Below are 23,547 nucleotides of genomic sequence, written 5' to 3'. Positions count from 1 at the left end.
GGTCATGGATTTAAATAATAAAGCTTTGACTCTATTGAAATAATTTATTTAACTTTATTTTATTTTGCATCTTATTCTTATTTTTACTTCAAATCTCATTAAAGCATTTAGATTAAAATTAAGTAATAAGACACAAATCAATTTTAAACCGTAAACCGAGAAAAACTATAAAATTAATACAATGCAAATGAGATGGCAATAAAAGTCAACAAAGTCAATCTTCGAACCTCTGAATAATGCAATGAAATGAGTGGTGTAATATATGATAAAATGGAATGCTCATGTCATGCTGATGTAGATGAAAAGAAAAAATTAGGGTAAAATTTAGGGTATGATACGCTGCATGTGATTTAGACGATTCATTGCCTTTTATGGGCTGGATCTATTGACTTTTTCGGTCGGTCCAGAACAATTTCCCTTAAGCCTTTGGTAGTGTGAGGGTTTTTGTAGTATTCGATCTTTCGTGTCGGCCATATCCAGATTGAATTGAAAACCAATATGTGATGTTGATCAAATTTGTGCCATTAATTCACCCCATGTTTCATACGTCTTTTAGTAGGTTCTTGGAAACCGTAATACTCATGTATCTTTCTAAGGCGATCTAGAGCTTCAATGATGTTTAATTTCTTTTGGTAAGTCATAACACGTTTCTCAAAGAGTCAGTTTTGCATTTTCTTGAGACGTTACATTTGCTTCTTTATTATATGCACTCCTTACACACACACATACCCTTTTGTGTAATTGGAGAAAGTAGTGTCTATCATGAGTTGAAAATCCAAATAAGATGTTTCTGCTTCATGGGTTAATCATGTCACCTCCTCAAATATTTCTATCTTTGCTTGAAAAGGTAGCCTTGATAGGTCCTTTATAGACGTAGGTCATTCCTTCTCTGGATGTGTTGTGTCATTCTTTTATATGAATGTACCTTCTCGATCCTAGATAATCGGTTGCCTTTCAACAACTTTGAAATAAAAGTTTTGAATCACTTGATGGATGCTCATTCGCACATGCACCCTGCAAGTTGGACGTATATTAAAGTCTTCCAGTATTTGTGTGAATATCAAAGGAGAAAACCCTTTTTGTCTCTTTTATTCCATCTCTTCAAAGTACAACTTATATCTACGAACCAAACGCGGAGCCATAACTTGAATAATCTGGTGCAGGTTATTTATAACTTCAAAAAAATTTCAAGAACCTAGAGCATTTTGAAAATAGGTTCTTCTTTGTTCATTCCTCTCCATAAAAAGGCTCATGCAACAGTGTGTACCATAGGGACCGAGGTGGAAGATAGGTGTGTTGGTCTATTTCATAAGTACTGGAACAAAGCTAATTTATTGTTGAGGAATGGATAATATGTCTACAAGGAGGACAATATGTATCAGAAGGAACTTTATTTGAAGAAACAGTTGGTTAATTTTTTCGCTACACGAAAAATACAGAGTCGCCATCAAATTTTATTTATTCCAAAGGAAAGGGAAAATATCGAGAATACCCCAAAAGAATGGTCATCACAACCACGAACAAGTTTGAAATTCGGTTATGCAAGGGGAAGATATTAACACCCCTCACATCCATCATACTCGATGGGAACCATCTAAGATGTCTACGCTTGAATAGGTGTCGTTATCTTAATGCTTACTTGCTAACAGTTTACAGAGTGAAAATGGATTTTTTATTAGTGTGCTCGCTAAGGATTTAGGTTATCGTGCCTACGTATGCTCACTCGTTGAAGTGAAAAATCAGAGCCCCGTAGTTTATGGTATAAAATGTTTGTTTGTTTTATTGATTTTATACCTTGAAAAAGGGTTTTCAGAGTGATGCCCTAAGGCTTAAACAAAAGGCTTGATGAGTTGATATTGATTTTAGGTTTTGAAAAGAGATTGTTCTTGACTTTGGATTGCACTAAAGACTATGGGTAGAGGTGAATATTCTAAACTACCAAGCCAAGCGTCTTGTGTCCCAAATACTCAGAATGAGTGTATGAAAGCTCCATTCTCATCCCTTCTCTACCACTTAAGGCTCGTGGCATACAATCCTAATCACATCTTATTGGATTTTGAATTTGATTTGAGAAAATACCACTTGACGTTAGATCAAGGGTTTGTTTATTGTTTATGAAATAGTGATGATCCTATATCCTAGAGTTTGCTAACAAGCAACAACAAGACAAAGGAAAGCGAGTAAGAAGTACACCAAAGTGGGGAGATGGATACATAAAAAATACAAGGGATTTGTGCGAGAAATAAAGATTCTCGTTGTAAGGTAGTCCAAGAGAAAGCCTTGTGTGTGCATTATGTCCTAAGCTAACATCTGGATAGCGAAATTACAAAGCATGTCTCCCTAAGGTACAAATAAGTCCTCTAAATCTCCAAACAAAGTCCATATGATCCATAATACTCCATGTCTAATGCTAAGGTTAAACATCAAGTCCATAGTCCAATAGTCCTCAAATTAAGTCTTTTAGTATTTTCCATTTTATCATGTTTTTGTTCATTTTAGATTATTTAACAAAATAAAGCAATAATGGTGAAGAATGGCGATGATGAATGAGAATTATAATACACAAAGTAAAGAAATAAATTACAAGAATTTAAATGTTAGAAGTTAGATGCGTAATATAAATGTTAGAAGTTAGATGTTATAAGTTAATTTAAAAAGGAACCGATTACTTGAGACTATCTATCCACAAACCAAAGGACTCAAAATATGGTGTATTAAGGGATAACCTATCAATGATTCATATCAAGAATGATCCAATGATCATTTATCAATAAGTTTAAATAAAATAAGATCAAATCAACCAAAATATCCATCTATCAATAATTTGAAATGTGGAAGATTTGTCAATCAAGCCATCAAAACAAAGTGAAAAGAAATACAAGTCAATGGTTAGATGTTAATAGTCAAGGATCCATCAAGCTTGCAAAGAGAAATGAGACTACAAATCAAACCACAAAACAATTATTCATAGTAAAAATAAATTGCATAAAAATAACAAGAATATTAAAATTCCATGAAAATGCAATACAAAAGAGAACAAGAATAACATTGAAAAGAAAACCAACAAATAATAAGAAGAGAAAAATGGAAAAATAAAATATAAAAAAAACAAGAAAATAAGTAACAAACTGGCCATGAGGTGTGAAACCGGCAGGGGTGTGAAATAGGTATTCGGTGGGCCTCACAGGAAGAGGCCCAATAACCTCGTTTCCCCAAAGCAAAGGGAGGTGTGATTCCGTTTGGAAGTGTAACAATGAATCTGAGTGGGACTAAGAGGCCAATGCATAAGACATAAAAGGGATCAATAAGGCTCAGAACATAACCTAGCCTCATTCATGATCCTGCGTATCCTTACTCTTCCATTTCCCAACATCACACTAGAGTATTCAATAGCTCTGCCACACCGAAGCTCTATACCGGCAGCGGCGGAGCACGTGAGGATTCAACCGTATACCACTCCACTTTCTTCGCCTCGCTTAAACCGAATCCAAATACGACTCCGTCTAATTCCTACTACAACTCACAGATTGAATCCAAACGAAAATGAAAATGAAAACTAGGCAAATACGGATCAAGGGAAGTGTTCTTACCGTGGCGACCGAAGAAACTCAGGTACAAAACTTCTTCGACTTATGCTCTCTTCTTACTTCTTTGTGATGCTTATGCATATTATTTTGACATTCTTCCCTCTTCTCCTTTATTCATGCTGCTGAGTTGGTTAGTCCCTTTTTTTGTTCTGATGAAAACGAGACTAGGGTGAGAATAAGGGAGTGAGAATCCTGGTGTCAGATAGAATGATCTGGGGCACAATGATTGGCAATGATTTCCTTTTTATAGAGCGATCCAATGGGTAGATTGGGAAAAAGATTAGTGAGTTAGACATGAAATTCAGATTTTATTGAATTAAATCGAAATGAAAAATACTGAAAAATCTCATTTTCTTGGATCAAATTAGATGAGTTAGTGAACCGGTTTTCTTTAGGCTTGGTTTATTCAAGTGGTTTAGGGTCGGTTTAAGTTTCTTGTGCAATGCTTGGCTTAGGTTTCAATGGGATTGTTATGATGATGTTTGCAATATTGAATTATTCATGCTTTGACATTCATTTCTGGCCATTCTGGACTGGTTTTTGAAGGACTTCAAAGCATACTTTAATATGGTTCAGTCAAGTCGAATTTAGTTATGGTGAACATCAAGTTCAATTCGGGTCTAGTTCTGCTTCAAGGTCACTTACTGGGTTTGGCTTATGCATTATGCAGATGAGTATCCAATGGAGCATTGTGGTTTGTAGTCTTGGCCTGAACTGATATAACAAGTCCTCCTAACATGCTCTGATGATGAATGTTTGCAGATCACATCCTAATAGCGTGGCCTCATTTCTGACTTACCTCAAGTTTTGTTCCTAGTTTTTTATGAAGTGATTCACCTGGGTTGTGTCGCACTGCGGGTAAAAATCCTTGATCCCGACCTTGGTTCATTGTTGTTTTAGTTAGTTCATGTACTTATGAAGTGATTTGGTATGCTAATGTGATGCTTAGTGGTTTCTTGTGAGGGTCAGAAGTTACATATTTTTTTTCTTGGAGGTTGATTATAATCGATTAGCCTTTTTTAGAGGGAGATTCCAGGTATTGAAGAATTATTACAGTTCGTTTTTTTGGTTAGTAGTTTCTATTGGGAGTTTAGAGTAGTTGGAAGTGGTTGAAGTCTGTTACCATTCAGTTTCGAAGGTAGATGGTTTTTGAACCGGTTAGAGTTTGTTATGAGGTTTATGAGAAAGTTATTTAACGTGAGTTAATAGTGTTGTCTGATGCTTGAATTGTTAGTTTAACTTTGGTTTCAATGAAAAAAAAGCTAAATTACAACTTAATTGTCCTGCTGAAGTGGTTTGCTCGGTCTGCCTCTTACCTTGATGCTCAACCATGTACATGCCACTTGTTTTGGTAGTTGGTAATGTATAGACAATGCCATCCGATCACGAGTTTATTATTGATTAGAGCATGCTTTAATTATGTTAATGATATTCTAACTTCTCATGTTTAAAATGCAGATTTTTTGGCATGTCAAAGTTTGAAATATTTATGGTGAAGCTTACTAAAAAGGGCAAGAAAAAAGGAGATTGCAACATGGAGGAACCACAAGGATGAAGTTACAATAGAATGTAGGACTTCGGACCTTAGTGAGAAAGTGTAAGTTGACTTTGGTCAAAGTTGACCAAAAAGTCAATTGTTGACCAAAGTCAACTTTGGTCAAATTTGTCATTCAGTTTTTTTGTATTCTTCTTTTTTTGTAAGAATGATGTAAATGATATTGTAATAGGAATTAAGGACATAGTTTGCGGTCATATAAGGCTTATATAGAAATGTATGTAATTTGGTTCATGGTTGGAATTTGTATCAAATTTTGGAATTGTGTGGTTGGACATGATTTTTTTGAATGAAAGATAAATGGAACTTATAATGAGTCATGGTTTTGAATGAATGAAATTTGGTTAGGTAATAAGACTAATATTTGAATTGATCTTGATTCTTGAAGTGAATGAATTTGAGGGTTGTACATGAATTGAATACGACTTATAACTTGGATGAAGTCATGACTTGAAATGGATGGAGCAAACAAAGGCCCATAAAACGATGACATGTGACAAATCTTGAATGAATCATATTAAGCAAAAAATGGACACATGAGCGGACCCAAGATCCATGGACCAAATATCAAGCACTAAACATGCATATCATTGGCCAGATGAAATAGCAAGGCATGGACTAGGAATTGGCATGAAGATGACCCAGATGAAATGCTATAGAATAGAAGTAGATTAAAGTTATGGGACCATGTACTTGTGCTCAAACCAAAGGACATAAATAAGATGGAGAGGACACTGAAAATAGGGTTCAAAACTAAGAAGACCCATAAGAATGGATCATGACCAAAGGTCGTTGAATGTATTTTGACCAAGCGAGGGAATCAAGCACCATGCATGATGATGGATGAGTTAAAATCAGGGTTATGAGGCCACACAATGGGTGTTGGACATGGTTAGGGTTAGTGAATCCATGATCAAATGAGGACCTCCCAAACTAGAGTTTTGATTCCTCAAGACGCCATAATTGAATCACCAAGGATAGGCACAAAACCTAAGCATCAAGAGTTATCTCCAAGTTAGGGTTTGGTTGATTGAGCCACTTCAAGTTGCTGAGAAACCCTAGTTTTCACCAAATGTAAACGCAAAGCCATGAATCTAAGTGGATTGTCCTCTTGTGTTGAACCATGCTTATGCAAATGAAATAAATGTTCACGGGGATATGAAATTGAATAGGGTTAGTGAGCTAGATGAACATTGTGAAGGGTAGGGTGAATTTTGGGGTATAAAAGCTGCCCATATTTAATCTTCTTGGACTTGAACGTATGGACATCAACGACTTCCGGACGTTCAAGGTAGGAGAGAATTAAATACTAAAATATCGAAAAAATCCCACCAGGAACAAATGTAATTTAATGTGAAGATAAGGCACAAGGAGTCTCTTCACTGGGGGGGAAGGATGAACAAACTGGCTTTTGTGCAGGGTAGTTGTTGGGGGTTTGAAAGGTTATTTGCGAGTAAATGGATAATTATGAGAGGTTAGATATGTATGACATATGCCATATGCAATATGCTATGTATGTAGTGCATGATCGATATTTTCCCCGTCTTTCCATCTTTCTTATTCCTTTCCTTTTTTCTTTTCTTCTTTTTCTCTTGCTTCCGCTGACAAGTTTTGGCGTGTAACCGATGGTCAAGGTATTCCCGCGGGATTTCGAAAAGTAAAAGCTTGTACTTGAAAAAGACAAGTAACAGAGGATATAGAAATACAATTGAAATTTTCTGCCAAAGGCAGAGAGACGTCCTGCAAAAGACAAGTGATCTGACTGAAGAACGGTTAAATTTCCTGCTACAAAAGGTAGAGGATACTTGTAAAAGGCAAGCAAAGAGTATAGTATTTTATCATGCACGAGGTATATGAGACAATCTCGTCAAAAGGCTAAGAAAACACACGTAGGTGACTGTAACTTCTCATGCGAAAGGCGATGAGGAACTTCTTAACATAAGGTCAAGAAGAAGATGATGGTGAAGGATGACTTTGATAGGGATATGATTATTCATACAAAAGGAATTAACAGATCCTTAGAAAGAGAACAAAGGGGACTTCCTAACAAAAGGTTAAGAAGAAAGATGGGTAGCTTTCTCGCACCAAAGGTGATGAGAAGCTCCTTAACAACAGTTTAAAGAATAAGGCTGGAATTAAACTTCTCCTACAAAAGGTAATGAGAACCCCTTGACAAAAGGTCAAGAAGAAGAAAGGGTGTGATGCTCGTACAAAAGGTAACGATAGATTTTTAGACACAATGCTGGGGATTCTCATACAAAAGATAGTGAGAAATTTCTCAACAAAAGGTTAAAAGGAATACTGGTAAGGATAGTTATCTCGCGCCAAAGGTAGCAACGACTCTTTAGCGAGAGAAAGTTTTCCTATGCAAAAGGTAGGGGTATGCTTATGAAAGGTAGGCAAGTGATGAGACTTCCTGTGAAAAAGGATAGGGGTATACTTACGAAAGGTAAGCAAGTGATGAGACTTCCCATGCAAAAGGCTAGGGGTATACTTACTATAGATGTTTAATTGGCTGCATTGTATGGTAAAACACTAGCTGGATTCTAATGTCTTGACTGATGTCATGACATGCTGTGGAGATGTTTGTTTGACTGCATTGTATGTTAGAATATCTAGCTGTACTCTAATGTCTTGGCTGATGTCATGACATTCTGAGTAGTGTACTGCAGGTTTAGCTAATACAAGATTCATTGAATGTCAAACTGGATGTTATGATATTCATCCCTGTCAGCAGATACAGAGGAATAGAACAGTGGGTGTTCTGCTATAACTCAGCATTTAGTTTCAGACTGTTTATCAAGAGGATAACAGACCTGGCATAAGGCCTACTGTCTGGATGTCAAACTGGATGTTATGACATTCATTGACAGCATTTACTGAACAATAGGCAGATTGGTTTTCTGCTACATTTCAGTATACAACTCAGTCTGCTTATCAAGAGGATAACAGACCTGATGTAAGGCTCTATGTGTGAATGTCAAATTAGAGGTTTTGACATTTATTATTGTATGCTGATACTGAAGTATGGACAGATTGGTTCTGTACAGTACAACAAATTGTACAGTCTGTTTTCAGGAAAAACAGACTTAGCATATGGTTAATGTTCTAGACGTCAAACTGAATGTTGTGACATTCATTCCTGTCAACATATGCTAAATTGTAGGTTGTTTAGTTTTTCTGTTTCAGGATTTTTCTCAGGCTATTCTTCAGGAATCCAACAGCTGATCTAAAATCCAAGAAACTAACAACTGAGCTACAATTAAGGAACCTAACAAATAGCCTATTTGTTAGCACACTAATATGTGGAAATTAGTTAGAATCCTATGTGGCATTATTTGTGGAGGTCTTGAGACATTTTAGGAACTAAATATGGAGATATTTTAGGAACTAAATATGGAGATATTTTAGGAACTAAAAGATTGAAGACCTTGTTTGTAGCAGAAAGTTTCTGCTGACTCTGTAACAGCAAAGAAGAAGTTTGCTGCGATTTCTGAAGGCCCAAATCCAGTTGGGTGATTAGGTTATAAATAGCATATTGTAACCTAGTTTTTGTAAGCCTCTTAGAATGTAAAATTAGGGGTATGTGTAAGGTAAAACCTCCCAACCTGTGGGAAGGTTACCATGTGTTTCTCAGTGTTCCAACACTGAGAGTATTTGTGACTCAAAGCCTGTAGGCATGAGTTGTTATGATCTTGAACGAAGCTGTGAAGCAAGTTCAAGTTGTTTAGCATTATATTGTATTTGTAGTGATAGGAATGGAAACTAGAGGTTTCTATCTAGGAGTTCCTAGGTATAGATTGCATTGGGTAGGGATTAAGTGAAGAGTTGTAAACGGGGGAGTTTAACTCTGAATTAATACTGCTGATAGAGGATCTTCTTCATGGCTTGGTATGCCCCCAGACGTAGGTGATGTTGCACCGAATTTGGTTAACAATTACTTGTGTTATTTACTGCACTTACTTTTTAAGTTCTGCTTAATTCTTGTCTGCGCAGAATTGGATGTCATAACAACTCGTGTGACATCGAAAGTGACAGAACTGGGTGTTCTTCCATTCTATGGTGATATAGTAGCAGATGTCGTGACATCTGTGAATGTGTGCTTATCAGTACTGGGTTTTAATTTGTATAACTGTCTTGCTGTATTACTAACAAAGTTGGATTTGATGTCATTACTTGGAGTAGAACATCTGAATTCTGACTATGCCAGAATTTCAATTGGTATCAGAGCAGGCATCCTTTTCTGTTTCTGGATGAGATCCATGGGTGATACTTTCTGGTATCTTGCAAGGAGTTATGTTAGTACTGATGGTGGAACCGTTGGAAGGTTTTGTGATTCCCCTGAATGGTCCCTTGAAGTAGGTGGTTGGACTATTCATGACAGGAACTGCGTATACTTGTCTCTAGAGGTTGGCAATTGGCCTTTGTGTGGAAAAGCTATGCTAGTATTGGACCATATTCAAACTTGGTAAGTTTTTGAAGGCTGATCTGGTGAAGTGTGTGGTCATAGGTTGAGTTGTATTATGATTTCCGCTGCATAATACCTGGCTAAACTCAAACTCTGATAAAGTTTCCCCTCATATGGATGAAAGGTTATTGCATTCAAGATTTCATCATAATCTACTGAAGATGTCAAAGATACTTGAGTATCCTCAAGTCCACTCATCATGACGTTCTCACTTTAGGATGATAAGAATCATCTGATCACTGGTTCTTTTACTCTCTTGGGTAGTGTATATGAAGACCTTGAAGTCCTTCAAGGAGGGTTTGTTCCAAGGAGGTGGAACTAATGTTCTATGGGATGTTAGAACATGTTGTTCAACAAGTATGCAGCTACTAGTTGAAGAGCAGATGTTGTTTAGGTGTCAAACAAAGGGATACTTTTGTTTGGAAACTACTCCTGACCTGGAAGAGGAGACATCTGTGTGTGCTAAGTTGACAAGGGTAGGGTCAACTGTGTGTGTGCTCAAGAAGGTCACTTTTAGACGTCTGATCTCTAGAAGTGGAGTTGGTTGAAATATGACAGTGTGCAACTTCCTGCTGTTTGTCTTATTCCTATGGATTGATCAGGGTTGGATAGTTGTTCCCTGAAGTACTATGCTATGGTGGAAGACAAGTCCCCTGAATGTTAGAAGTCAATAATGGGGTAACCTTATTGCTACTTCATTTAAAAGGAGTGGGACCATGAATCTTGTTATTCAAACACCACACTCAGAAGTGGCAGTTCCTTCAAGGAGTGAGAATATGAAGATTCAGAGGTTGGTTGAGGTAGTATGCTCTGGCAATGCATATCTACTATTGACTGTTTTTTCCTAGTACTTATGGTCAGCTGGAGTCTGATTGGTGTGATTGGAGTAAGTATAGGTGTAACTCATAGAGTTAGTTGACACTGGTAGGGATGTTGTATGTCATGTTGAGACATTTGTGTATAATGCATGGATATTGGTGTGGAGTTTCCATGATTGTTAATTTGAGGGGGAGTTTTGGTTAACCTCCTCACGTTTGGACAACCTAGGGTCTGGTTGGCTGTTGACCTGTGTCACATGGGTTCTGGTGGTTGTGTGACACATCTGCAAGGAAGAATTCATCTCTCTCATTCCTAAGGATGAATTTAATCTGGGAAGACTTTCAAAATTGTCGAGGTGCTTGCAAACAGAAGATGTTGACACGAGAAGAGTACGTTCAAAGTATTCTTATGGTGGAAGTATCTGAAAGGATGATTATGAAAGGACTTAAGATCAATGTCTACTTGTGCCAAGTACAAGTGTTTAATTGATTATCCTTGGAGCTCAAGATAACTGATGTTCTTAAAGATGTTGGAACATCACTTCTTCAAGACCCTGTGCAGAATCACAGGAAGGATAATACATTGGCTTCTGATCTATCTCTTTGGTGGCAACAAAAGCATATGATCTCTGAAAAGGTTTCCTGGCAAGAAACATGTTCAGCCTTGGTATGTACAAGAAGAAGAAGACATCATAGTCTTGATGGTGGTTACTTGGATCAGTTTACTTCTGATCTAGGTAAGGAAGTGCATTGGCTAATGCACACTGTGGAGTTAAGAATAAGTGGCATCATTCTTGACATCATGGAAACAGCCTTGCTTTAGGAAGTGAAATCCTTGGTATAGCTAAAGGGTTAATTTCTAACTGGTCCTTCTGAAGACTCATGCATCGGAGTGTCTGATGTCTTTGGAGAAGAAGTAGGGATTCATCAAGGTGTGAGCTTGGATGACTTAACTGCAAACCTGCAGGATGGAGGGAGGAAGTTCTTTCAAGTGGCAGAAGAAGGAGCTGAATTCAACAGCTAGATGTTAAAACACAATGTTGTGACATTTGGTTCAACATCAGAATCTTAGTCGGTGAAGTGGCACATCAACTTAAGATAGAAGGGTCTACAGAGTTGTAAATTGGGTACTTCAAAAAGATCGTGCTCATTGAAGTTCTTTGGAGTTGCTGGATGGAGAAGATGTTACATGTTCATGTCTTAGAGAATCTAAGTCTTGTGTAACATGTAGCTTGAAGTTCAAGTCTCACTTGGAAGGTCAGAATATCTTTGGGAGAAGTCTGATAAACGTGGAGAGGTCAATAAGTGGCATTTGACTTTTTCATATGAGGATTCATGAAGGAGGTAATCAACCAGTGGCATTTGGTCCATCTCAGAAGTGAGTTCGAAGAATCAAGATAATCAACATATGGCAGCTGATTATTCTTGAGGAAAGTCTGAGACAAATTACTTTTGAGTAGAAAAGTAGTAAGTTGAAGACAAAAGGAGGTGTTTTCTATTCATCTCTTGGAGCTTGTGGTAGAAGTTCTGAGCTATCTATGGAAGATTATCTCTTGTAATGGGATGACAATGTATATGTCCCAATTTATGTCTGGGTTCTTTTGGATCAAGCTGGTGACTCAGTGATATCTGAAGACTATCAGATGGTGTTCTTTGTTATGTTGTGAAGGATGTCCTAACTAATGTTAGAACACTTTGTGAAGTGGCTTTCTGTTATGGTTAGAAGAGAGATTGACACAGAGTGTGGATGTGTTCAGCCAAGAGGGTTGAACAGAGGGTGTTCTCTTGAAGACATGAAGATGTGTCTTATGTTTTCCATTCATCAAGTGGTCTGGGTTCTCTTTGAATCAGGAAGTATGTGAAGGTCCAACTTTGGGGTGTTGGATATGTTCATGTGTGATCTCCATGTTTCAAGAGCAGAGTTGGTTGTTCATGACAAGGGGAGTTCTGTCTTTGCGCTGCAAGTAATCATCAAGCTTATGGTCTATGTGTTCTCAGATAACAAGGTATGGCACCTTGTTAGTTAGTGGGATGATGTGGTGTGTGTCAAGGCTGAGTGAGCAGAAAAATGTCTGACCGGATGTCATGACATTGCCTTGCACAATATTGTTATTTCCTTCCAAAACTTACAGTCATAAGGAAATATGGATGTTGTGTGTCTCATTATGATATATTAGAATGAGCCTGTGTGTTACAGTTGTGTGGTACAGGGGGAGTAACCATCTACTGTTGTTTTGGTTGTAGTGGTGCTAGATGTCAAGCTACCACTGGAGATAAGAAATTGGTTTTAGGAAAGAGTGTGTGACTACTTGATCCAAGTTGTGAAGCAAGATCAAGTGGGTGATGTCTTGATCAAAGTTGTAAAGCAAGATCAAGAGGGGGTATTCTTGATTAAAACTGTGAAGTAAAATCAAGATTGTCTGTCTGACATTTATGTGTAATTCTGTTTTATTTTGGTCTGTAATTTAAAGTGTTGCTTTGGCAACATTTTTGACAAAAAGCGGGAGAAACACCTATGATGCCCCAGGACAACAGATTATGTGTTAAACAGATATTGAAGATCCTCTAACCCAGAGGTTGTGCTGCAGCTGTTGTTCCACTTCTATTGAGTGTGAGTGTGTTTATGTGTGCTGCAATTAGAAGTATTTATTTAACTTCTGTATGTGTGCTGATATGTGAAGTTTTTATTTAACTTCCATGTGTGTGAGTGTGCTGCAACTCTGAGTGTATAAGCTAGGTTAATTTCCTGCTAGATGTGAGATTTCCGCTGCTATGGACTCTGTTGTGAGACCAAAGTGTTTTAGCCAAAAATTTGCCAAAGGGGGAGTTTGTAGATGTTTAATTGGCTGCATTGTATGGTAAAACACTAGCTGGATTCTAATGTCTTGACTGATGTCATGACATGCTGTGGAGATGTTTGTTTGACTGCATTGTATGTTAGAATATCTAGTTGTACTCTGATGTCTTGGATGATGTCATGACATTCTGAGTAGTGTACTGCAGGTTTAGCTAATACAGGATTTATTGAATGTCAAACTGGATGTTATGATATTCATCCCTGTCAGCAGATACAGAGGAATAGAATAGTGGGTGTTCTGCTATAACTCAGCATTTAGTTTCAGACTGTTTATCAAGAGGATAACAAACCTAGCATAAGGCCTACTGTCTGGATGTCAAACTGGATGTTATGACATTCATTGACAGCATTTACTGAACAATAGGCATATTGGTTTTATGCTACATTTCAGTATACAACTCAGTCTGCTTATCAAGAGGATAACATACCTGATGTAAGGCTCTATGTGTGAATGTCAAATTGGAGGTTTTGACATTTATTATTGTACGCTGATACTGAAGTATGGACAGATTGGTTCTGTACAGTACAACAAATTGTACAGTCTGTTTTCAGGAAAAACAAACTTAGCATATGGTTAATGTTCTGGACGTCAAACTGAATGTTGTGACATTCATTCCTGACAGCATATGCTAAATTGTAGGTTGTTTAGTTTTTCTGTTTCAGGATTTTTCTCAGGCTATTCTTCAGGAATCCAACAATTGATCTAAAATCCAGGAAACTAGCAACTGAGCTACAATTAAGGAACCTAACAAATAGCCTATTTGTTAGCACACTAATATGTGGAAATTAGTTAGAATCCTATGTGGCATTATTTGTGGAGGTCTTGAGACATTTTAGGAACTAAATATGGAGATATTTTAGGAACTAAATATGGAGATATTTTAGGAACTAAATATGGAGATATTTTAGGAACTAAAAGATTGAAGACCTTGTTTGTAGCAGAAAGTTTCTGCTGACTCTGTAACAGCAAAGAAGAAGTTTGCTGCGATTTCTGAAGGCCCAAATCTAGTTGGGTGATTAGGTTATAAATAGCATATCGTAACCTAGTTTTTGTAAGCCTCTTAGAATGTAAAATTAGAGGTATGTGTAAGGTAAAACCTCCCAACCTGTGGGAAGGTTACCATGTGTTTCTCAGTGTTCCAACACTGAGAGTATTTGTGACTCAAAGCCTGTAGGCATGAGTTTTTATGATCTTGAACGAAGCTGTGAAGCAAGTTCAAGTTGTTTAGCATTACATTGTATTTGTAGTGATAGGAATGGAAACTGGAGGTTTCTATCTAGGAGTTCCTAGGTATAGATTGCATTGGGTAGGGATTAAGTGAAGAGTTATAAACGGGGGAGTTTAACTCTGAATTAATACTGCTGATAGTGGATCTTCTTCCTGGCTTGGTGTGCCCCCAGACGTAGGTGATGTTGCACCGAACTGGGTTAACAATTACTTGTGTTATTTACTGCACTTACTTAATAAGTTATGCTTAATTCTTGTCTGCGTAGAATTGGATGTCATAACAACTCGTGTGACATCGAAAGTGACAGAACTGGGTGTTCTTCCATTCTATGGTGATATAGTAGCAGATGTCGTGACATCTGTGAATGTGTGCTTATCAGTACTGGGTTTTAATTTGTATAACTGTCTTGTTGTATTAGTAACAAAGTTGGATTAGATGTCATTACTTGGAGTAGAACATCTGAATTCTGACTATGCCAGAATTTCACTTACTAAAGGTAAGCAAGTGACAAAAGGCTTCCCGTGCAAAAGGCTAGGGGTATACTTAGGAAAGGTAAGCAAGTGACAAAAGGATTCCCGTGCAAAAGGCAGGGGGATACTTAGGAAAGGTAAGCAACTGATGAAAGGTTCAAAAGGTACTGCAAAAGGCAACACGAAGAAGAGATAGTTCAAGAAAACCTGTCGTGAATACCACTTGAGAGTTTCATGATAATGTTCTCAACTGGGGAGGAAGAATGTCTCAACAGAGGATTCTTTTATACTTTCGAGAAAGACTTTCATGCAGTTATACATGTTTATTTCGAATGGCATAATGCTCCACCCTGATGGAACATGCTACACGTTTCAGGATGCAATATTTTGTAATGAATGATTGCTTATGCAAGAGCCTGATGCAGTTTATGCAATGGTCTGGACTTTGGAGTTGCCAAGTATGATTAGGCTTTTTGTAGGGATCTGACTTCTTGACATCATGGTCTCCTCAAACACCATGAGAATTCCCTAGAAAGATCTGGATCCTCTGGAGCGTCCAAGCTAGGTTAGAGCCAACAAGCTAACTGCTACTCTTCGTGAAGAACCACCAAGTTAAGGCGAGCCCAAGGATTGATAGAAATTCCTCGTGTACCAAGACACATCATTTGGAAACCGTGATTATTCTTTGGACACTTCAGAGAAAAATTAATTTCATGTTTACTTTGAATACTTTATTGGTATTTCCCCAAAATTTTCAAAACATTGTTTATTAACAAATAGATTCATCCTTGCAAATAATCAGAAAAAGTAAAAATATTGAGCGTATCTGAATGACAACACTTTTTATTGATGAAAAACCCCATGAATGGGTGATTTACAACAGGAGGAAATTCCTTAAAGAGGTAATTGTGAAAGAGAAAAAATAGAGAATATAATGGCAACACTTGAGTATCCACCGGGTTCCCATCTTATTATAGTACATATGTCCTTGGAGATCCTCTTTCTTCGCCTCCGAGTGAGGTGATTGGATTCATTCTTCCCCTTCAATATTTCCATATTTGTAGTAACGGATGTACGAATCCTTCATGGACTGCAACTTCTTGCCTTTCAAATCCCTAGTGTTTTCCTAGACTACCCTTTCGGGTTTTCAGTCTATCGGGAAACCCTTTTTTTCCTAAGTTGCCCCTCCGGTGATCAACTTAGTGGGTTCTTTTATCTCTTTTAGTTTTATCCCTATTTTTTTCCTGGACCTTTTTTTTTATGGTCCACCGGGATACCCATTTTTGCCTAAGTTGCCCCTTGGGAGATCAACTTAGCGGGTTCTTTCAGGCGAAGTACTTTTTTACTATGTCTGCATTTACCAGGGATGGGAGATCGTCACCATCGATAGTTGATAAGATTAAAGCTCCCCCAGAGAAGACTTTTCTCACAACATATGATCCTTCGTAATTAGGCGTCCATTTTTCCCGTGGATCCGGATGAATCAGCAGAATCTTCCTTATTACCAAGTCTCCAACCTCGAGATTTCGAGGGTGAACTTTCCTGTAAAAATCCATTTTCAAATGCCTCTGATATAGCTGACCATGTCATATGACTGCCAGTCGTTTCTCTTGGATTAGGTTTAGTTGATCCAATCTCGCTTGCACCCATTCAACTTCATCTAATTTGACATCTGTTAATATCCTTAAAGAAGGAATCTCTACTTTGATGGGCAGTACCGCATCCATGCCATACACTAGAGAGAACAAAGTTGCCCTAGTGGAGGTGTGTACCGAAGTACGATATCCATGCAAAGAAAATGGGAGCATTTCATGCCAGTCCTTGTATGTTTGTACAATTTTTTGAACGATCTTTTTGATGTTTTTATTGGCTGCCTCAATAACGACATTCATCTTTCGAGGATATGGCGATGAACTGTGGTGTTTGGTATTGAAGTCTTTGAAAAATTCTTTCATCATTTTGTTATTGAGGTTAGACCCATTATCCATAATGGTCTTGTTTGGGACCCCATAACGATATATAATTTCCTTCTTCAAGAAGCGAGCCACCACTTACTTTGTAACATTTGCATATGAGACTACCTCCACCCATTTAGTGAAATAGTAAATGGCCACAAGGATAAAGCGATTCCCATTCGAGGCAGTTGGCTCGACGCCCCCGATTACGTCGATGCCCCACATGGCAAAAGGCCAAGGTGATGTTAAGACATTGAGCGGAACCGGTAGCACGTGGATCTTGTCTGCATAAATCTGGCATTTATGGCATGTTTGGATGTGGCGGTAGCAGTCAACCTCCATAGTCATCCAATAGTAACCAACCCTTAAGATCTTTTTAACCATGGTATGCCTACTGACGTGTGTCCCAAAGGATCCCTCATGAATTTCCATTATGATTCGGTTCACTTCGTGTATATCCATGCATCTGAGCAGAACCGAGTCATAATTTCTCTTGTACAATACATCCCTGCTTAAGAAGAACATAGTTGAGCGCCTTCAAAGGTATTTCTTATCTGTGATGGATACATCCTCTAGATATTCTTTTTTTTTCAGATACCTCTTGATGTCATGAAACCAGGGATGGGCGTCAGATTCTTCTTCAACCGCCAGACAGTATGCCGGTTCATCCAGGTAGTCAATGTGGATAGATGGAACTTCATTATTCCATTTAAACTTAAACATAGATGCCAGGGTAGCCAAGGCATCTGCCAATTGATTTTCCCCTCGAGGAATATGGTGAAATGTAATCTCATCAAAATATGAGATTAACTTCAAGACATGTACTTTGTATGGGATCAACTTGTGATCACGAACTTCCCAATATCCCTTAATTTTCCCGATTACCAAGGTTGAATATCCATAGACTTCTAGGATTTTGATCCTTAGGTCAATAACTAATTCTAAGCCAAAGATGCATGCTTCATATTTCACCATATTGTTGGTACAATCGAAACATAATCTTGTAGTAAAAGGGAGATGGAAACCAGTCGGAGAGGTGATGATTTCCCCAATTCCGTTTCCTTGAGCATTAGAAGCACCATCAAACACGATCATTCATCACGATCCTAGTTCTGGTCCTTCCCCTAGATCTAGAATGCTCAAATTTCTAATGAACATAATGTCTTCGTCGGGGAAGTCAAAATGCATAAGCTGATAATCCTCCATGGGTTGATGAGGCAAATAATCAGACAACACACTACCCTTGATGGCTTTCTATGTGACATGCTCGATGTCATATTCTGTTAATGCCATTTGCCATTGAGCGGCTCTTCCTGTGAGAGCAGGATTTTCAAAAATATACTTGATCAAATCCATTTTGGAGATCAAGAGAGTTGTATGCATCAACATATATTGCCTCAAGCGTTTGGCGGCCCAAGCCAATGCATAATGCGTATTCTCGAGCAATGAATATATGCTTTTGCAGTCGGTGAACTTTTTACTCAGGTAGTAGATTATGTGTTCTTTTCTACCTGTTTCATCATGCTGTCTAAGAATACAACCCATGAATCCCTCAAGAATTGTGAGGTACATGATAAGAGGTCTATCTGGTACGGGCGACATCAAGATTGGTGGCTCTTGCAAATATTCTTTTATCTTTTCAAATGCATTATAGAAATTATCGTTCAAAATAGATCGCCAGATCCTTGTGGAGTAATTTGAATATAGGCTCGCACGTGGCTGTAAGGTGAGATATAAATCTAGAGATGTAGTTTAATCTCCCTAAAAATCTACGAACCTCCTTCTTAGTCTTTGGAATTGGCATAACTTGGATAACCTTGACTTTATCAGGGTCGACTTCAATCCCACGTTGGTTGACGATAAAACCTAACAACTTGCCAGATCTTACCCCAAAAGTACATTTATTGGGATTTAGTCTAAACCTGAACTTCCTCAGTTGTGAAAACATATTTTCTAGATGAACCATATGTTTTTCCTCCATTTGGGATTTTGCGATCATATCGTCCACATATACCATAATCTCTCTATGAATCATGTAATGGAAGATAGTGACCATCGCGTGTTGATATGTCACACCAATGTTCTTCAAGCCAAAAGGCATAACCTTATAGCAAAAAGTCCCCCAATGGGTAATAAACATGGTTTTCTCCATGTCCTCGGGAACCATCTTTATTTGATTATACCCAGAGAACTCATTCGTGAATGAGAATACCGAGAATTGGGATGTATTGTCTACCAACACATCAATGTGAGGCAGAGGAAAATCGTCCTTAGGGTTTGCCCTATTCAGGTCTCGGTAATCAACACGTACCTTACCATCTTTCTTTGGCACAAGTACTATGTTCGCCACCCACTGAGGGTAATTTGTCACTACAAGAAAACCGACATCCAACTGCTTTTGGACCTCTTCTTTAATCTTGATGGCCGTATCAGGACGAGACCTCCTCAGTTTTTACTTTATAGGAGAACACTCTTCTCAGAGGGGTAGTCTATGCACAACGATGTCTGTATCCAGCCTAGGCATATCTTGATGAAACCAGGAAAATACATATATATACTCATGTAGGAGTTCAATCAACTTCTTCTTTACCTCGCCATCTAGGGTTGTGCCTATCTTGACCTCTTTCTTTTCCTCGTCCGACCTGATATTGATAATCTCCGCTGCTTATTGACGCGGTTGAATGACCTTTGATTCTTGCCGTAATAACCTGGACAACTCTTCAGGGAGTTCACAATCTTCTTCACCATCTTCGTCATCTTGGTAAATCGGATTGTCAAGGTCATATAGGACTATAGCAGTTTGGTTATCAATGGAACCTGAAGCGGATATGCATGATTTATGCTTGATTTTAGGATGGTGGGAAGGAAAAGATGATAAATGAAAAACATTGCCATATTATTATTTTTTGATAAAAAGGAAATAGTTAACGACATGGAGCACAAATTGAATGCGAAGATGTTTATTTTATTCATTAATGAACTTTTTTTAAAAATATGGGGCCCTACAAGTTTTCCCTATGCCTTGGGAAGAGCATAGAGTTTTCAAAGCAAAACAAAGAAAATTACTCTTCAATGAAAGTGACTTCTGCTATATCCACGATAGTTTAGTTATTGAGTGTTTGTCCTTCAGTCTTTTGGTACACGAAGCACACTTCGTTAGACACACCGCCTTCTCCTCCCACTACAAAAATTGAATTGTCTTTGAGATGCCTTGCATTGGTAAAAGTATTAGGTATCGTGGTAATTTTCCCTTTGATCACACTTGTGGCTACCTTCTTCTGAGTCGACTGATGGGAACGAAATCCCAACCCAAATCTGCCTTTGTTCACCGGTAGTTCAAGTATTCTGCCCTAGCCTGCAGGATGTCCGGCCTGTATTATAATCTTTGCATATTTCCATGAAGCCATAGAAAGTTTTGTGCCTTGAGATTCCTTCACTGGTGGAGCCATTTCCATATTCACCACTTTCGAATGCTTGGAAAGGAGTTTCATGGATCTCTCCTTCAAATGATGCCAAATGGCTCACCACAATGTCCTCTTATCCTTCCGCCACTACCAGTTTATTTCCAATCATGAACTTTAGTCTTTGGTGGAGGGTTGAAGTTACCGTGCCAGTTGAGTGTATCCATGGACGTCCGAGGAGACAACTGTAGGCAGGGTATATGTTCATTATGTAAAATGTGATAAAGAATATGTGAGGTCCAATATTCATAGGAAGGTCAACCTCTCCCACCACTGATCATTTCAAGCTATCGAAGGCTCTCACTATGAGTGTACTCGATTTTATCACCAATCCTTTGATAGTCAACTTGGACAACAAGTTCTTAGCTAGGACGTTCAATGATGAGCCAATATCCACCAACACTCTGGATAAAAGAGTATCCACACATTCAATTGAAATATGCAGCGCTTTGTTGTGGTTCTTACACTCGGGTGGCAATTCATCATCATTGAAACCCAAACAGCTGCTCGCAGAAATATTGGCCACGACAACTTCAAGTTGGTTCATCAGTATCTCTTGAGGCACGTGTGCGACTCTTACGAATTTCATCAAGGCTTCCCTATGCGCCTCAAAACTCATTAACAATGTCGGCATAGATATCTTTGAAGGCGTTTGGTTGAGTTGACAAACCACTTTGTAATCGCTCTTTTTGATGAGTCAGAGAAATTCTTCAACTTCATCACTGGGAGTTGCTTTCTACCCCTGACTATCATTCACCACTTGTTTACCCTGTGTCATACGGTGAACTGGACTTTTTTGTGGTTTTAATCGCAATGTCGCGGTTAGCAAGAGTCGCCACCGACTTTTCTTTTATCTAATAAGGAAAGGTGGAAAAGAACAGGAAAGACCTTAATTTAGATTTTGGGTTCGGGAGGTACGTTATACAAAGGGAAGGTGTTAGCACCCTTTGTATCCATGGTTATCCATGGGCTCTTAATTGCTCGATCACTTATATTATTTTTGTCTGAAAAAAAAGTGTTTGTGAATTGTTTGGAAAATTGTTTTTGGAAAGCGAATTTAACTTTGTAATGATTCTTGTATGAATATATACAAAGTAGTTATCTCGTTTAGTTTTGGAAATTGTTTAGAAAAATATAACTCGGTAATGATTCTAGTATGAATATATACCAAGTGGTGATTTTCTAAAGATATTTTGAAAGGTGTGAGGTGTGAAAATTGTTTTTAGATTGTGAGCCAACAATTAAGAGTCATACCGACCCAAGGTCTTTATGAGCATTTCCTATCCTTATGAGGGTAAAACTGTCCTTATTATTGAGAAATAAGTAGTTTTATCCTTTGGATGTTTAAGGGTCATCGTAGGGTCATCGATAGGTCATTGAAGGCAACAGTTACGAGGATATCTTAGCATTCGAAGGGACTATCATCTTTTAACCGTAGGCAACATCGGAGGGTCATCGAGGGACAAAGTTGTATATTCGAAGGCAACATCCGAGGGACTATAATTTATTTTATGATGATTTAACCGAAGGGTCTTTGCTAAGGGTATCCCCACGTTCGCGGGACATGACCGTAATATCGTAATCGTAAGGCAACAAAGAGAGGTCCAAGATCACTTATTCAAAGGCAAAGTTTTACAATTAATTATATAATTAGGATGAAACTCCACATTAAAATTATTAAAAATAATATATTAAAAAAAATTAATACATTAGAAATTAATACATTAAAAATTAATTTAGGGTGAAACTCCACAAGGGTATCCCACAACTAAAGTGGAATACCTAGCCAATAACCTTTTCCTGGGATATGCGAACCTTTACGAAACTCAAAAAAAAAAAGAAACATGTCAGAACACCAAATCAGGGTGCAATCGAAGATTACACCGGAGAAATATCACAACAATAAATAGGATAGGATGAATAATGCATGGCTATGATAAAACATAAAAAAAAAAGAATAGAAAAGTCAGCTACTGTCTCGTTCGCCTCTGCCTCGCCTAGCGAAGGCCAGGCGAATACTCGCCCCAGGCTCGCCTAGCGAGGTGCTAGCGAGCGGCCACGGATTTTGAATTTGAAAACAGCCCCATGTTAGGAACTTTGAATTTTATGGCATTTTATCACAGGAATAACATGGTCAAACATTCAGGGTATTCAGGCATATTTAAATTCCCATACGAAAGCAAATTATATATCAACATTTTATCATGATGCATTATATATGTAGATATGGCCAATTGAAAGTATAAACAATAGAGATACGCAAACCTGTTTGCCAATTCAAGGTTGAAGGGATTGACCACTTGTAGTATCGGAATAAGTTAGGCAGCGGGAATTGGACGGCGATGGCTTCGGTGCAGATGGGCTGCCTTCAGGGTTTCTTTACTCTGAATTCTCCGGGTAGGCAGGGTTCCTATGCCAAAACTTCTATTCGTTCTTCTCTGTTCTCCTCCTCTTTTTTTTTCAGTGAATCTCCCAGTGTAACTCCAAGTGTCCTTTCCTCTACTGAAACTTCAGTATTTATAGACTGATTTCGTGGGTAATGGGCTTGGAATGAGGGAGACCCAAGTCCAAAATAATTTGTTATATTTTATTTATTTATTTTAATTATTTAATTAATTAATTAATTAAAAAAAATTTCTTTTTTTTTTTTTTTTTTTTTTTTTTTTTTTTTTTCGTTTTTCGTTTTTTTTTTTTTTTTTTTTTTTATTTTTATTACTGAAGTGCTGGTATTTATAGTGATAATGGTGACCTAATGGGCTCAGAATGAAGCCCGAAATTTTTGTTGTCTGTCAGCTTCACTAGGCGAGCGCGTAGCGAACAGGCCAGTTTGGGCCATTTTCTGGATTGGGCCATCCGTGAGCTGGGCCTTTGTTTCTTCAAGATCAGTGTTATATATGAGTCGGAATGCCTTGCAAAATGTCTTGAAATATTAATGGGCAAATTTTGGGGTATGACACCCTGGTTCTTGCTCGAAGATCCCCGGTTGTTATTGTCTGAGGGAGGTGCTGGTGCAAATACTCTACCACTTCGGGTTATACCCCCGACTCTAGTAATATTCACACTAGCTTCCTTGGACTCCATTTGTTCTTCCTTCACTTCCTGCCCATAGATATAGACTTTTGAGTCGTAATTCCATGGCACAACCTT

At 38.0% G+C, this 23,547-nt stretch overlaps 1 long non-coding RNA gene across 1 annotated transcript; it reads left to right on the top strand.

Annotated features, from left to right (window-relative positions):
* Positions 1-3,282: 3,282 nt before the first annotated feature.
* On the top strand, positions 3,283-5,458 carry LOC127127456 (uncharacterized). Its single transcript, XR_007805351.1, has 3 exons — positions 3,283-3,612; positions 4,258-4,445; positions 5,046-5,458. It is a non-coding gene; the product is annotated as an uncharacterized LOC127127456 (long non-coding RNA).
* Positions 5,459-23,547: the final 18,089 nt, after the last annotated feature.

The sequence above is a fragment of the Lathyrus oleraceus genome, chromosome 3 (assembly GCF_024323335.1).
Source record: "Lathyrus oleraceus cultivar Zhongwan6 chromosome 3, CAAS_Psat_ZW6_1.0, whole genome shotgun sequence".
Taxonomy (NCBI): domain Eukaryota; kingdom Viridiplantae; phylum Streptophyta; class Magnoliopsida; order Fabales; family Fabaceae; genus Lathyrus; species Lathyrus oleraceus.
This window is presented reverse-complemented; position numbering and strand designations above follow the sequence as displayed.